The sequence below is a fragment of the Anser cygnoides genome, chromosome 1 (assembly GCF_040182565.1).
Source record: "Anser cygnoides isolate HZ-2024a breed goose chromosome 1, Taihu_goose_T2T_genome, whole genome shotgun sequence".
Taxonomy (NCBI): domain Eukaryota; kingdom Metazoa; phylum Chordata; class Aves; order Anseriformes; family Anatidae; genus Anser; species Anser cygnoides.
The window spans coordinates 27,787,282-27,799,901 of record NC_089873.1 but is presented as its reverse complement, the minus strand read 5'-3'; the positions used below and the strand labels follow the sequence as shown (position 1 = coordinate 27,799,901).

At 40.9% G+C, this 12,620-nt stretch overlaps 1 long non-coding RNA gene across 1 annotated transcript; it reads left to right on the top strand.

The window, feature by feature from the left end:
• The first annotated feature begins 4,796 nt into the window (after positions 1–4,796).
• LOC136789996 (uncharacterized) lies at positions 4,797–9,393 on the top strand. The gene is made up of 3 exons (XR_010829036.1): positions 4,797–4,983; positions 6,403–6,539; positions 9,199–9,393. It is a non-coding gene; the product is annotated as an uncharacterized lncRNA (long non-coding RNA).
• Positions 9,394–12,620: the final 3,227 nt, after the last annotated feature.

The window sequence follows — 12,620 nt, the reverse complement described above, 5'->3', positions numbered from 1 at the left end:
AGATTTCATAATCATATGAAATCTTATAAATCTTATAAAGACTTTCTAATCACCCTTTGATTTACAAGTCATGCTCTTGCCAAAAGGAGGTGGGAAAAAAGCAGCTTGTCCAGACTAAGAGACAGAGAACATCAAGGTCAACCGCACTCTGGGAAAATTCTCAGTACTGTTGTTTACTCCTTGAAGAATGAAAAAGGGACTGATGGAGCCCCTAGGCCACCACCTCTCTGCTCCATCACAAGCAGAACTGCCCTGAATGGCCACAGAGCTTGACCTGTTCTGAAGACTGAGGATTCGGAGCACCAGAGGTACTCTCAGATGAGGTATACGTGTATACCTGTATAACAGAAAAAACAGAAGCTACTTTACTTTTGACATCTAATTTATTGTCAGCTCTGTTCTGGAACAAGTGCAGCACCTGTATTCAGACCTTTAATGAAGTTGTACACAACCAATCATGGAATCATAAAATAGAATCATAGAATATCCTGAGTTGGAAGGGACCCACAAGGATCATCAAGTCCAACGCCTGGCTCCACACAGGACCACCCAAAACTGAGACCATCCATCTGAGAGCACTGTCTAATGCTCCTTGAACTCCAGTAGCTCGGTGCCATGACCACTGTCTTGGGCAGCCTGTCCCAGTGCCCAACCACCCTCTGGGTGCAGAACCTTTCCCTAACACCCAGCCTGACCCTCCCCTGTCCCAGCTCCATGCCGTTCCCTCGGGTCCTGTCGCTGTCCCCAGAGAGCAGAGCTCAGCGCCTGCCCCTCCGCTCCCCTCGTGAGGGAGCTGCAGGCCGCCATGAGGCCTCCCCTCAGCCTGCTCTGCTCGGGGCTGAACAAACCAAGGGACCTCAGCCGCTCCTCGTACGTCTTGCCCTCTAGACCCTTCACCATCTCTTCAGCCCTCCTTCGGACACTCTCTAATAGCTTTATGTCCTTCTTATTACTGTGGTGCCCAAAACTGCCCACAGTACTCGAGGTGAGGCCACACCAGCGCAGAGCAGAGCAGGACAATCACGTCCCTGCCGGCTGGCAGCGCTGGGCCTGATGCTCCCCAGGGTACAGCTGGCCCTCCCGGCTGCCAGGGCACACTGCTGGCTCAAACTCGATGTGCTGTCAAGCAGAATGCCCAGAAGCAGTAACTTGGTAACAAGTTTTATGGAAAGTCTTGTGGAAAATCTTATGGAAAAGACGCTTTCCATTTATCTCGTAGTATCTGAAGGTACAGTCCTACCATTAATATTTTTTAATATTTCTGTTAGTGAAGAAGTAACTACCAAGGTATAGGAAAAAAATAATAAATTACTAAAGCCCCCAGAAATATGATTTTTGCTCTTTTTTTCTCCAGGATGTATTTTCAGTTGGTTGCTAAAATAAAAAAATAAATAAAGAAAAATTAACATCTATTATGATTTTTATAGAGTTTTAAAAATCTATAACTAGCTTTTCTAAAATTGATGTCACTTGCAGGCAGATGAATAATTAGTATTTAAAAGAAGAAAATCAATTAAAATTCTTTAGGGGTTATTAAATTGACTTTCACACACTCCTGTCTGTACAAGAGATGACTTGAGCTGTATGGTGAATTGCTTTTATAACTGTTTCTCTGTCATTTTAAGTTACCTGAGTGTGGGGGAGGCTATTTGCCTTTCTTAGGTTTCTTTTTATTTTGTTTTCATCAATCCAACAACTTCTGTGTATTCATCTGTTTTCAAAGCCACAGGTTCCCTGATAAAGTATGGTAATATAGTAGCATCAGAAAGAAAAAGATGTTCTCAAATCTCCACCTCTCTGTCTTGTGAATTACAGCAGCCACTTAATAAACTTCAGTTTTATTTTACTAATCTAAAATATAACTTGGCATATACTGTTTGCCAGTTGTTGTACATTTCCCAGAGTAAGTACATTTTGTGTGTTGATGAAGCACCATGAACAACCCACTCTTAGCCTTATTTGGATTAAAATTTACACCATGCCATATCAAATCATTCTTTCATTTGCATTTTCATTTGCTTTGTTCACTTATTGGATCCAGATATCAGCAGTGTCCTGTATTCTCTTAATTAATACAAATAGTTATATGCCTGGAAAGATAAGATCTAGTCCTCCTATGCTGGGAGATATTTTAGAATATTTTCAAGTCAAAATGCTGACATTAGAGTCTCTCTCCATCCCAAAGGAATTGTAAATCTTGTTTGTAATTAACTGCCGTAACTCACAGAGTATAAAGCCCGCCACATACCACAGCTCCAGAATTTCCTAAGTGAACATTATTTGGCTTTGCATGGGAAACTTGCAACTGCATATAAACACATTGTTAGCAACAAACAATGTAACAGTTCAGCTTTACATTAGGTTAAACCTTCGCCCCTTATGTGATTTTATGTAAGGATTCTCTACACATTTTCTGCCTGAACTCTGTGAAATGCTGCAGGAGAAGTGGGACTTCAGGATCCTCTGAAACAAAGACACTGTGCTCGTGTCATTCTTCACTTCTATTAGAAATGCCTAAGACAGTAAAACCTCAGTGGACTATAACTGGAAACATACAGATTTTGTCATAGAGCAGGAGGAAGAGGCTGATGTTATATTGTTTGTAAACTCATAAATACTATGGTCCCACATATCTAACTAGAAGGAGCAAAGCCCACCAAAACTGCAGGTTTTGAGATTCCAGCTTTAGCATTTTAAATGAGGCTCTCTCCATTGACAATAGCATCAGAAGAAAAACATTTTTTTTTTCTTTTAGCTCAGTTCAGATCCCAAGCCATCATGCCCATTCAGATCAAAAAACTCAGGAGAAATACAAGATTCAGAAAACATCCTCAAAGGTAGCTGTCTACAAAGAGGAATGTTAACTGAAACAAAGTAATTGAAATGGTTCTTGGAAAAATTCACCATGCCGTATTCTTCATTTTCACTCCATGAGCTTAAAGTTTCATAGATAAAAATGTCTTCTGGTAATGTAACCACAAATTATGTTGTTGAAAGTAGTTAATCTCTCCAGGTCACTGATGAGTATTCACTTACAGTGGAATATCTTGTAAGAAGAACTTTTTTTATATATATCAATGTCACACTGAGCAGCTTGTTAGAGAAACTCAGCTTACCGTCTTTTTGCCTTGTGGCTGTTACAGAAAATGAACTCTATCCATATTTATTCCATATTTTTATTACAACTCAGCAGGAAGAAAATCTATGTGCTGCTGTAAGCAATGCAGTCTGGGGACAAAGCCAAGATGATCTGAACTAAGATAGGCCCTCGTTCATTCCTGTCTATTATTTGGGCCTGACAAAATGTGGTCAGAAGCTACTTATCTGCTGGTGATAAAAGATGAGCCATGCACAAGACTCTGTGCTTGGAGGACATACACTTTGTGGCAACAGTCATAGGGGAGATTCCCAGTTGCTGGCCAGCTGAGGGCATCAGGACAAAAAAAAAAAAATACTTTTCACTACAGATCACTTCTGATTCCATCTTTTAGATCTTCCCAGGATATAAATGATAATAATTTATATTAAGGAATCAATTATTGTCTTCCCTTCTCTGCTGACCAGTAATAATAGTTCCATACCTTTGATAACTTTTACGAGCAAGTAAATAATTCATCCGTTGGAGATTACACTGTTCTGAAGTAGAAACCACATCTCTAATAAGGCAGGCCCAAACTTCAGACATTAGTTCCCCCTGTGCAAAAGGATTTGTTGCTCATACCTATACCATCAATATGATAGTCTTTCCAGCCAAAGAAACTTTTTTTCAAAGCATTGTGTGACCTTCCCAAGATGCTTCTTTGTATCCTATCCTCCACTTCCCATTAGCATAGCCTAAAGGTTCAGCAAATAGGCATTTGTTCTGTATTTGAAAAAATCTCATTTTAGTCATAAAACTCTAATTATTTCACAAATCTTCTATCATCTTGTTCACTTCCCATTGAAACTTTCTTTCTTCCTTGCTGGCTTGATGTCCTTGAACTTACGGGAAAAAAAAATAAGACAGAGAGTAAGAAAGTGTGAGAAACACAACCCCCAGTTAATCAGCACTCAAACTAGACTGTAACACCTTACTACAGGAAATATATTGCCTATTTTAACTTTTGAGGTTTTGACATGCCCCTGCCATAGGACACCTGAAAATCTGTCTGTGAACAAGAAGGCATACTGTGTATTCAGGTGACATATTAGATTATTTGGCACTAACATCTGGCACACCTGACAACACAGAGTGCTGCTGGCCAGAGTCAAGTGTCAGACTTACATAACTTTCACACCATTGATGTAGCAGTAGGAAAATATTCTCTTTCCGTGGAAATTGCTACTGACATTTTTATTTTGTTTTAACATTCTCAGAATTATATCTTTCAAAATAATTTTGGACGCTTGCATTATGAACCCAGACTTCTACTGTTATAGAAGATGTGTAAGTGATACTCCATAACATTATGGTCACTGCATGAATCGCTCAGTATTAGCCATCAGTATGAATACTGATAGATAATAATATTCTCAAATTACTTTATATTGGCTTTTTTCTAAGATAAATGAAGGGATCTAAGGGAATTCGGCATGGAGGGAATTCGGTTCTTGGGATCAGGGAAAGGTACATGCAGATGCCGAGAATATGCAGCTCACCCACTGTTTTTAAGATCAAGTTTTCTATGAAATATTTTTATGCTTAACAAGGCAAAGTTTTGGGAAGAGAGAACATCTTTAAAAAGTAATTTGTGTATTAAGTAATTTTGCATAATACCTGAGCTTTATTCTACTAAAAGGTAGTTACAGGTTTCTTCTATCCTTGGAACATCACAGCTGGAGCAATTCTGCAGTAAGTACCTTATTTAAAGCAAAGGTAGAAGAGCTTTGAAGGCTGCTTAATTGTGCACCTGTACCAGCCCACACCCTGGAGAAGCTGGCATCCTCTGCACACAGGAGGTACCTTCAAAAGGACAAGAAGGTTCTCAGACCATGAAGATCAAGGTATTCTTTCATTTTAACTAATACAGCTGCTGTTTAAGTAAAGAATAGACCATTGCCTCTGTGATTGAAATGTAACAATTTTGGAAAGACTTCTCAATTAAACATGATGCTTTCTTTTCAACAGCTAAAGCAAATTTTATCAGTATATAACTGAAAACAGCAGTTAATAAGTTGTAGGTCATTACAAAAAGCCATTTAAAAAAGACTATGTCAGCCAGAAACATTGAGTACGGATGTAACTGTAGAGGCTATGGTCTGGAGTTGAGTCACATGTTGGGTCAAACCCAAGTGTGTTGGCATTTACATCTGCCCCCGAACAACCAGTTCTAGCCCATGATGAGGATGTGCTCAGTGTCACAGCAGGGAGGATTTTCAGACAAGGGAGTGCTCACACAGGGCTCTCCAGCTGTCACTAAAAAGTGCATTGTTAGTAGCCCTGCTAACAATTATTTTGCCTGGATCCCCTTGCTGTCAGATCCTAGAAGATCCCACTCAAGAAGTCTGATGAGTGAGGATCAGGTAAGTTCAAACCAAGGCTCACCAATCAGTTATTGTTATTATTACCAAACCGTATCTCCTTGAAGTTTCCTTCAAAGATGCAGGGAGTTATAATAGCAGGCTTTAGAATCTGAAAATCTGTAAAAGACAATTTTCTGAATCAAAGCCTAGAAAAGCATTGACCTTTTGACACTGCCTATTCTTGGATGTGTCTTCCTCTTCCTTCTTCGTGTGGTCTGTGTGGGTATGTGAAAGACGCATGGGAGACTTATTTGGAAAGGCAAGGCAAAAGTCTCTAGATGACAGACTGTGAGAGCGAGGAACATGACTAATGAAGTTTCATGTGAGAGAATCAAGTGCTTCTTCAAAATTGGCTCTTCCTAACACTAGCTATGATCTAAATGTGAAAAATGTAGAACAGAAGCTTTGTTATGTTGTTGAAGGCTGTCTGAGAGCGGGAATTTAAGAAGTCCAGTAGTGCCTCCTCCTAAAAGCCTTCTAGCCTGAAATCTAAGCCCAATCTGATCCCCTTCGGGAGAGTTGTGTTGTGCTAACTCTTCAAACAGACCCCTTTTCTGAAATTGAGCAAAAGTAATCTCAGGTGGTTTAGGCAGTCTATAAACTAGTTATTGGGCAGCTCATCCTTTATCAGCTGGCAAAATGTCCCATGAGAGAACTGTGTTCCACTTGTCTCCTTCCCCTCTCCTTTTTTAGCAATGGCAGAATTCAAAGTGCAATCCACAGTCCTCACAGCCAGCACTTCCTGGGGCCGCCTCTGCTCTGTCTGTAAGAACAAACTGATGGAGGTACTTTCTCAGACTCACTGGGACTGAAAGAGAGCAATTAGGAAAGTGGTAGATCTGTACTTGTTTAATATTCACAGTATTCCCCAGTTATAACCAGATCACCTCCTAATTTCAGAGGCTGTCAAGTCCATCCTGAACACTTGCCCTTGCGGTCCTCATCCAGCAGAGCTTTACACCACCATGACCATCGCACAGGCACAATCTGACACTTGAGAGAAGCTGGAGAAGAGATCTCTGGGAAAGCAGAACAAGGTGGTGTATGGGGAGGAAGGGAATGGTGTTTTTGCTTTTTTTTTTTTAAAAAAAGCAGAAGAGCTGTCAATCATTACAAAGCATTTAACCTTTTGGTAGGTTTCCCCTGTGCACAACAGATTCTTCCTCCCCTGCCCTCCATCCCTTCTGCCCCCTTTAGGTATATCAAATCCCAAAGCATCTGTCAGGACTGGATTCTTACTGGGGGATGGAAACTGCCCAGGGGAGAATACTTTTATTGGGTTTTCAAGTCTGTTAGCTGCTGTGCTTGAAGGAAGAGCTGATGACATTGGTCTTCCCTGTCTCTGGGGCTCTCCTCAAGGCTCACCGTCTGGCGGGCGTGCACTCTGTGGTTGAGAGGCCCACCCTTGCACCAGACATCCATCATCTCATCCTCATCTGCAAGTCAAGCAGGACAAGCCTGAGCTACAAGCTCACAGAAGTCTGGTTTTAGCATTTCCCTGAACCTGTGGGATTTTGTCACTTCGGCTTGGCTGCCTTCCTTTGAAGGTCATGTTATGGTGTCTACCTCACCCTCATCCAAACAAGCCAAATTCTCAGGGGCTCATTATCTGTTTTGCCATACCTGTGTTTGCATCTTCTTCAACAGATTTCCTCAGATCATAATAACAGTTATCATACTTTCCCTTGCTCAACTTCAAGAGCAGAGCATGCCTTGACCTCTCTTTTGGGAAGCACCTTTGGTTCATACATGGGAGCCTCTTCACAATCCATTTTAATGACCTGAAAGAGCAACTCGAAAAGGAAGAAGAAAGGAGAGGAAAAATGTAGTGCACCCTTAAAGGGCATGTGCTGTTTGTTCTACCTCTCTTTATGGTGTCTTTTTCAAAAATCAGACATAAAGATAGATAATTTAAAAAATGTAATAGCATCCCCTTGGCTTCTGAGTTGTGCTTTAACATGTAGTATAGCATACGGAAATGCACATGAAACAAACACAGTAAGCTGTCCACCATCTGCAGTCTGGATTCAATTTTTTTCCATGCTTCCTCATTTCTGAGAAGAAAAGTGGAAAATCTCTGATGTGCTCCACATGTTTGCTTTACACAGTGTCACATACCGATCCCGGCAGAGCAAAGGCACGTTGATAAAACTGGCTTACACGGGCTCAAGTGATTTTTTTGTTGTTGTTGCAAAAAAATAAGACAAGCCCTTTTAGTTTGTCATTTATCTCCTAACCCTCTGATAAAAGTGGATATGCTTTCTGTGATTTCAGCAATGCTGAAGGAAAATGTAGCGCGCAGAGAACTTTCACTACTTACAGCTCATTTTGGTAGCTAATGGTGTTGAAAACCCAGACGGGCAAGCAGCTCAGACAGCAAAATAGCCTTCCCCTCCATTCGGCCACATGGCAATTCACAGCCCAAAGGATTACTTCTGATTTTTAGGGGACCCCCCCCCCCCCCCAAAATCAGAATTCCAGCTACTGCCAGCAACTGCCTTTAATTACAGCCAGCACTTAACAGATGCTATATTGTTACCCACGCTGATAAAGGGAAGTAAAGCAAAACCTGCCTGTCCCAAGCCATCCCTGGAGCATCCTGGAAAGTCCCGTGGCCAGCAGTGCTGGGAGGCAGCCTGCCCTGCAGACCTCAGCCTGCCCAGCACAGCCTTCTCCAGCCCTACGGTCTGCTTGTCTCAGCCGCCTCTCACCTGGGCTCTCGGGACGTATTGCAGTACCACTATGACTGCAAGCAGACCAAAATAATGCAGAAAAATTTATGTGAGCTTTAAATGGAAAAATGCACATTATACCTGATGATACAGATTGAAGATTTCTATATCTTTATATTTGCTTTTCTGTCCCACCGTGGCAGGTTTGAAGGAGTGAGGCATGTAGCCCTCTGTGCTCTCAAGCAGACAGATGTTGCTATTTCTGATAACACCACTTAGAGTCTTTGGTATGTCTATAACTAAACAGAACAAAAAAAAAATAGTAGTTTTGAGCTCTTTGAGGGAAAAGAAATCATTTAATCCCCCTCTGCTCGCATCAGAGTGTTTAGTGTTTTGTTGAAGTGAACAGTGGGGTTCCAGGTACATTTCTCCCACTAATGAAGCATCCAGTCTCTACGAATCACACCAGTCATGGTGTACGTGTGTAAATGCATTTATCAAAGGCAAAGACATCACCCTTGACTAATACTGTGCTTTGAAAAGAACTATGTCACAGACATCACTAATTTTAAAGAAGGAGGAAGGAATTCTGTCCATGTATTTCTTAAATTTACGATGGGTCTGTGTTTGCAGGTTTGTGTAGACACAGGTACACACGCAAGTGAAGGAATAGGGTTTGTGCTTCCTTCATCCATTTCTGAACTAAATAACAATGATATGCTGGTTCTTCAGTAAGAAGATGCTCTCACATTGTCAGAACTTAATTACAACCACTTATTAAACTTGCTTAGTACTTCAGAGTAAATGCAGTATTGCTTCTTCCTCATTTGGCAGGCACTTAGGAAGAGCTGGCAGAGATAACATAGCCTTATATAATAGCTTTTTACCTTCTTTTGAGAGAAAACAGTATGATTTTACAGCAGTAAGTAGATAAAATGTCAGTAAGTCAAAATATTAAGATGTAATGTGTGATCAGCACTCAGTGCATTAAAACTCTCGCTAAAGTTTATGCTTTTGATTTCAGCCTGCTTCACAGCAGTTCTAACCACGCCACTCCTCTTTCTCATCTAACCGAACTCAGCATCACACTATGGAATCTGGATCACTGACACACCAGAGTGATTTCTGATTATCACTGCTGTAACATAAAATCATTTTACCTATTTTTCACTGTTAGTATGAAAAATTATATTCTGTTTTCTGGTCAATGTATGCTTCTGGAGGCTCATTGTGAGATCTGGCAGCTAACATCCGTTCTTCAGCTGAACAAAACATCTCTTTTCTCTGCACTAAATTATTTGCACAGTACTATTTCTGCTGATTCCTCTGCATTTTAAGTTCATTGATGACAGAGCACCTTGATGGAGGCAAACTTCCCAAAAAGTCCATCGAGAGGAGTCCCAGGTTTCTGGCGTGGTGCACAGAGGCAGCAGCTGGAGATGCACGAAGCAGCTGTGTGCATTTGGGGGTGGGTTCTGCAGTGACACTGGTGGAGGGAGCTGCTTTCACCACCTTCCGGGTGGAATTTTCTGAATAAGTCTCATTTTCAAATACTTGTGCTACCATCACTGCTCAGGAAAGAAAGCTGAAAAGCAGCACTGATAACATCTCTCTACCAGATGCGAGATTTCAGAACTATGGATTCAAAAGAGTGTTTCCCACCTGGAAAATAATATGTTAGGGGAATTAAAAGTTGAAATGGCGGCTTTTATGCTTATTTAGTCTACTCTAATAAGGGTGAAATATCCCTTTATCTAAAAAACCTGAAGAGTTTAGGGAATATTTTACAATTTTTTTTTTTAACTGTAAACCAGGAAATAAATAAATTTAGTAACAGAATCAGTGGATAATGTTCTCAAACAGCCCAAAGCAAAAAAGCATATGACTCACCTTTTTAGCTACAAAAACGTATCCTTCCCTCACAACACCACTGTTGTTGTTACAGCTGCTTCCTTGTGGCACTTTCTGGCCTATTGCTTCTCCTTTTCGTATGTACCTCCTGGAATAGTTCTGCTACCTTTGTGCTTAGGCTGACAGTGATTGCAAGGACGCAGGCTAGAGCAGTGGAGAGGAGGCACCAAACTGCATCAGCCAGCCTGGGGCACCAAGAGGAATCCTGTCAGGGTGCTGGGAAAGGCCTCAGCCATGTATCTGGGCTGGCAGTGCAAGTGCAGGAAGACATCTCTCCAGGAGGAGGCTCCTAGCTCTTCTGGTACTAACACAGATTTTACCTACACACAAGTTGTGAATCAAGCTCTGCAGGCTCACCGAATCCTTCCCAGTATCTCACTGAATGATGCTTAAAAAACATTTACTCCTACTTACTTTTCTAGGTAGGAAATGGTGCAGAAAAGAGTGGAGAATATTGGAGCTGGGTTGGAAAACTATGGCCTGGGAAACAGCAAACTCTGAAACAACATAAGGGAAGAAAGAAATCTACCTTTGTAAGTTACAAAACACTAGTGGAAATTGAAAGCTAGTGGAAATATTGACAAAGTTAGCAAGTATATCAGTTAATTTTTTAGATCTTTTTCTACTCGTTTCCTGGGGATATTAGCCAAAGGTTTGATTTCCTGAAATGCAAAGGAATCAGCAGAAGTAAGAATAGCAAGAAGCTTCACTTTCACAGAAAGAAAAAAGAAAAGATTATTTGTTTAGTATGATTTCCTTTGAAGCAGACAGGAATTAGAAGGATAGGAATACTCTGATAATACTGTTAAATTATTTTTCTGTTATTTTTCCACATTCATTCCAATGATTTCCTGAGAGTGCATGTAAAAGCTGCCTGGCAATTTACAAACTAATTGAGAGGGCTTTTGAACCATGTGCTTACAGACTTTATTTTTTGTCCTATTTAAGAATGTACACATCAAATACAGACTGTAGCCAGTGAGAAAGTGATCAAAATAAACATTGAAATGAAGATTTTAAAAAGCTTCTTCTAGCACTTTTTTACCTTATGTTAACTATGAAAGAAATATAATTTAGGTGTGAATATCCAGTGATCACAGAAGTGTCTGAAGCTGGTTGTCCTCCAGCTGGTGCAAGCCAGCATAGCTCTAGGAGCTTCCTCAGCTTTGCAACCATTGAAAATCTGGCTTCTTGTTTCTGGAGTTTTACATTCTTAAAGTTATAAAAGAGAAAACAAAGACTTTGGAGAAGCAAAGACTGTTAACATTTTTCTTCTTGTCTTGTCAAAACACCTGAATGAAAGGATGTCTCACAGTTTTAGTTGCAGTTCTTACAAGTTTTGCTGCAGTACCAGACAGTCATACTGTCACAAGATATCAGCACTCCTGTTTCTGCAGCTACTGCGTGCTTTTTGATTATTTATTTATTTTTATGAAGTTGTTAGTGAATGCCATCTTTCTGCTAGAAAAAGATACAGGCTTTCAAGGACAAGTGATGGGCCTTCTGTTAATTGGTTAGATTTGCATCCAACAGTATGTAGTCTCCAGAAACACTATTACACTGCATGAAGAAAAAAGGCATTTAGTAGACATACTGCTTAATATACATGCTCACTACTGAAGAGCATCTAAGACTGCTTCCTTCTGATAAAGCACTTCTGCCCTCATGACCTGGTCTGTGCTGCTGAGTGATTGCTCTCTGCTAATCTGGGGCATTAGACCCACAAACAACCAGTTTTCCGGCCACATTCCTTCCATGTGGATGAGAGCTGCTGTTACACACCACGAGCCATAGAATAAGTGAGCAAGGGTCATTTCAGACCACCTACTGCAAGGTACCAAACCTGACTGCCAATGTGGCTGTGCAAGGCATATGGGTAATAAAAAATCTCCAGGGATCATCCCAGTGAGACAGCCACACGCACCTGACACTCACTGTCACTGTTTGCTTCTTGCATGAATACAAAGAGAAGATTTTAATAGCTTACTGTTGTTTTTTTTTTTTCCTCTTGGTTTGCCAAAGCAGAAATGATGATCAAATAAAGGATTTAATAATAGATGGTCTGAACAAAGTCCAAATGTCCAGAACCAGCAGGCAGGACATTTAGCAAACAGTTGCTACACGAAGCCTTAAAACAATCTGAAATCTCACAGCGGAAAAATGAAGAGAAAAAAAAAGGCATTTCATTGTTGGCAAACACGTGCACCATACTGCTCAAGAAATTATTACTAGATCAAAAATGTCAAGGGCCATGGACCAGTTTGGTTCTTGAGGCAACCCCCCTGACTTCAGCCTAAGCTGATGGCTTCTCCAAGGACTGAAACTCATTCCATGGCTTCTTTGAACAACTTGAAAGTATCAGAAGTTATAAATATTTGAGAGGATCGCTTCTAAATTGGGCCTCTGAAAAATAAACAGAGATCAGACTAAAAACAATGCTATGCGGGGAGGAGGAGCACGGAGGGGAAGGTCCCCAGCCAGGGCACGAGGCTTTTAAACCACACCTCAGGCTTTCCCTAGGGCACGTTGTTTGTC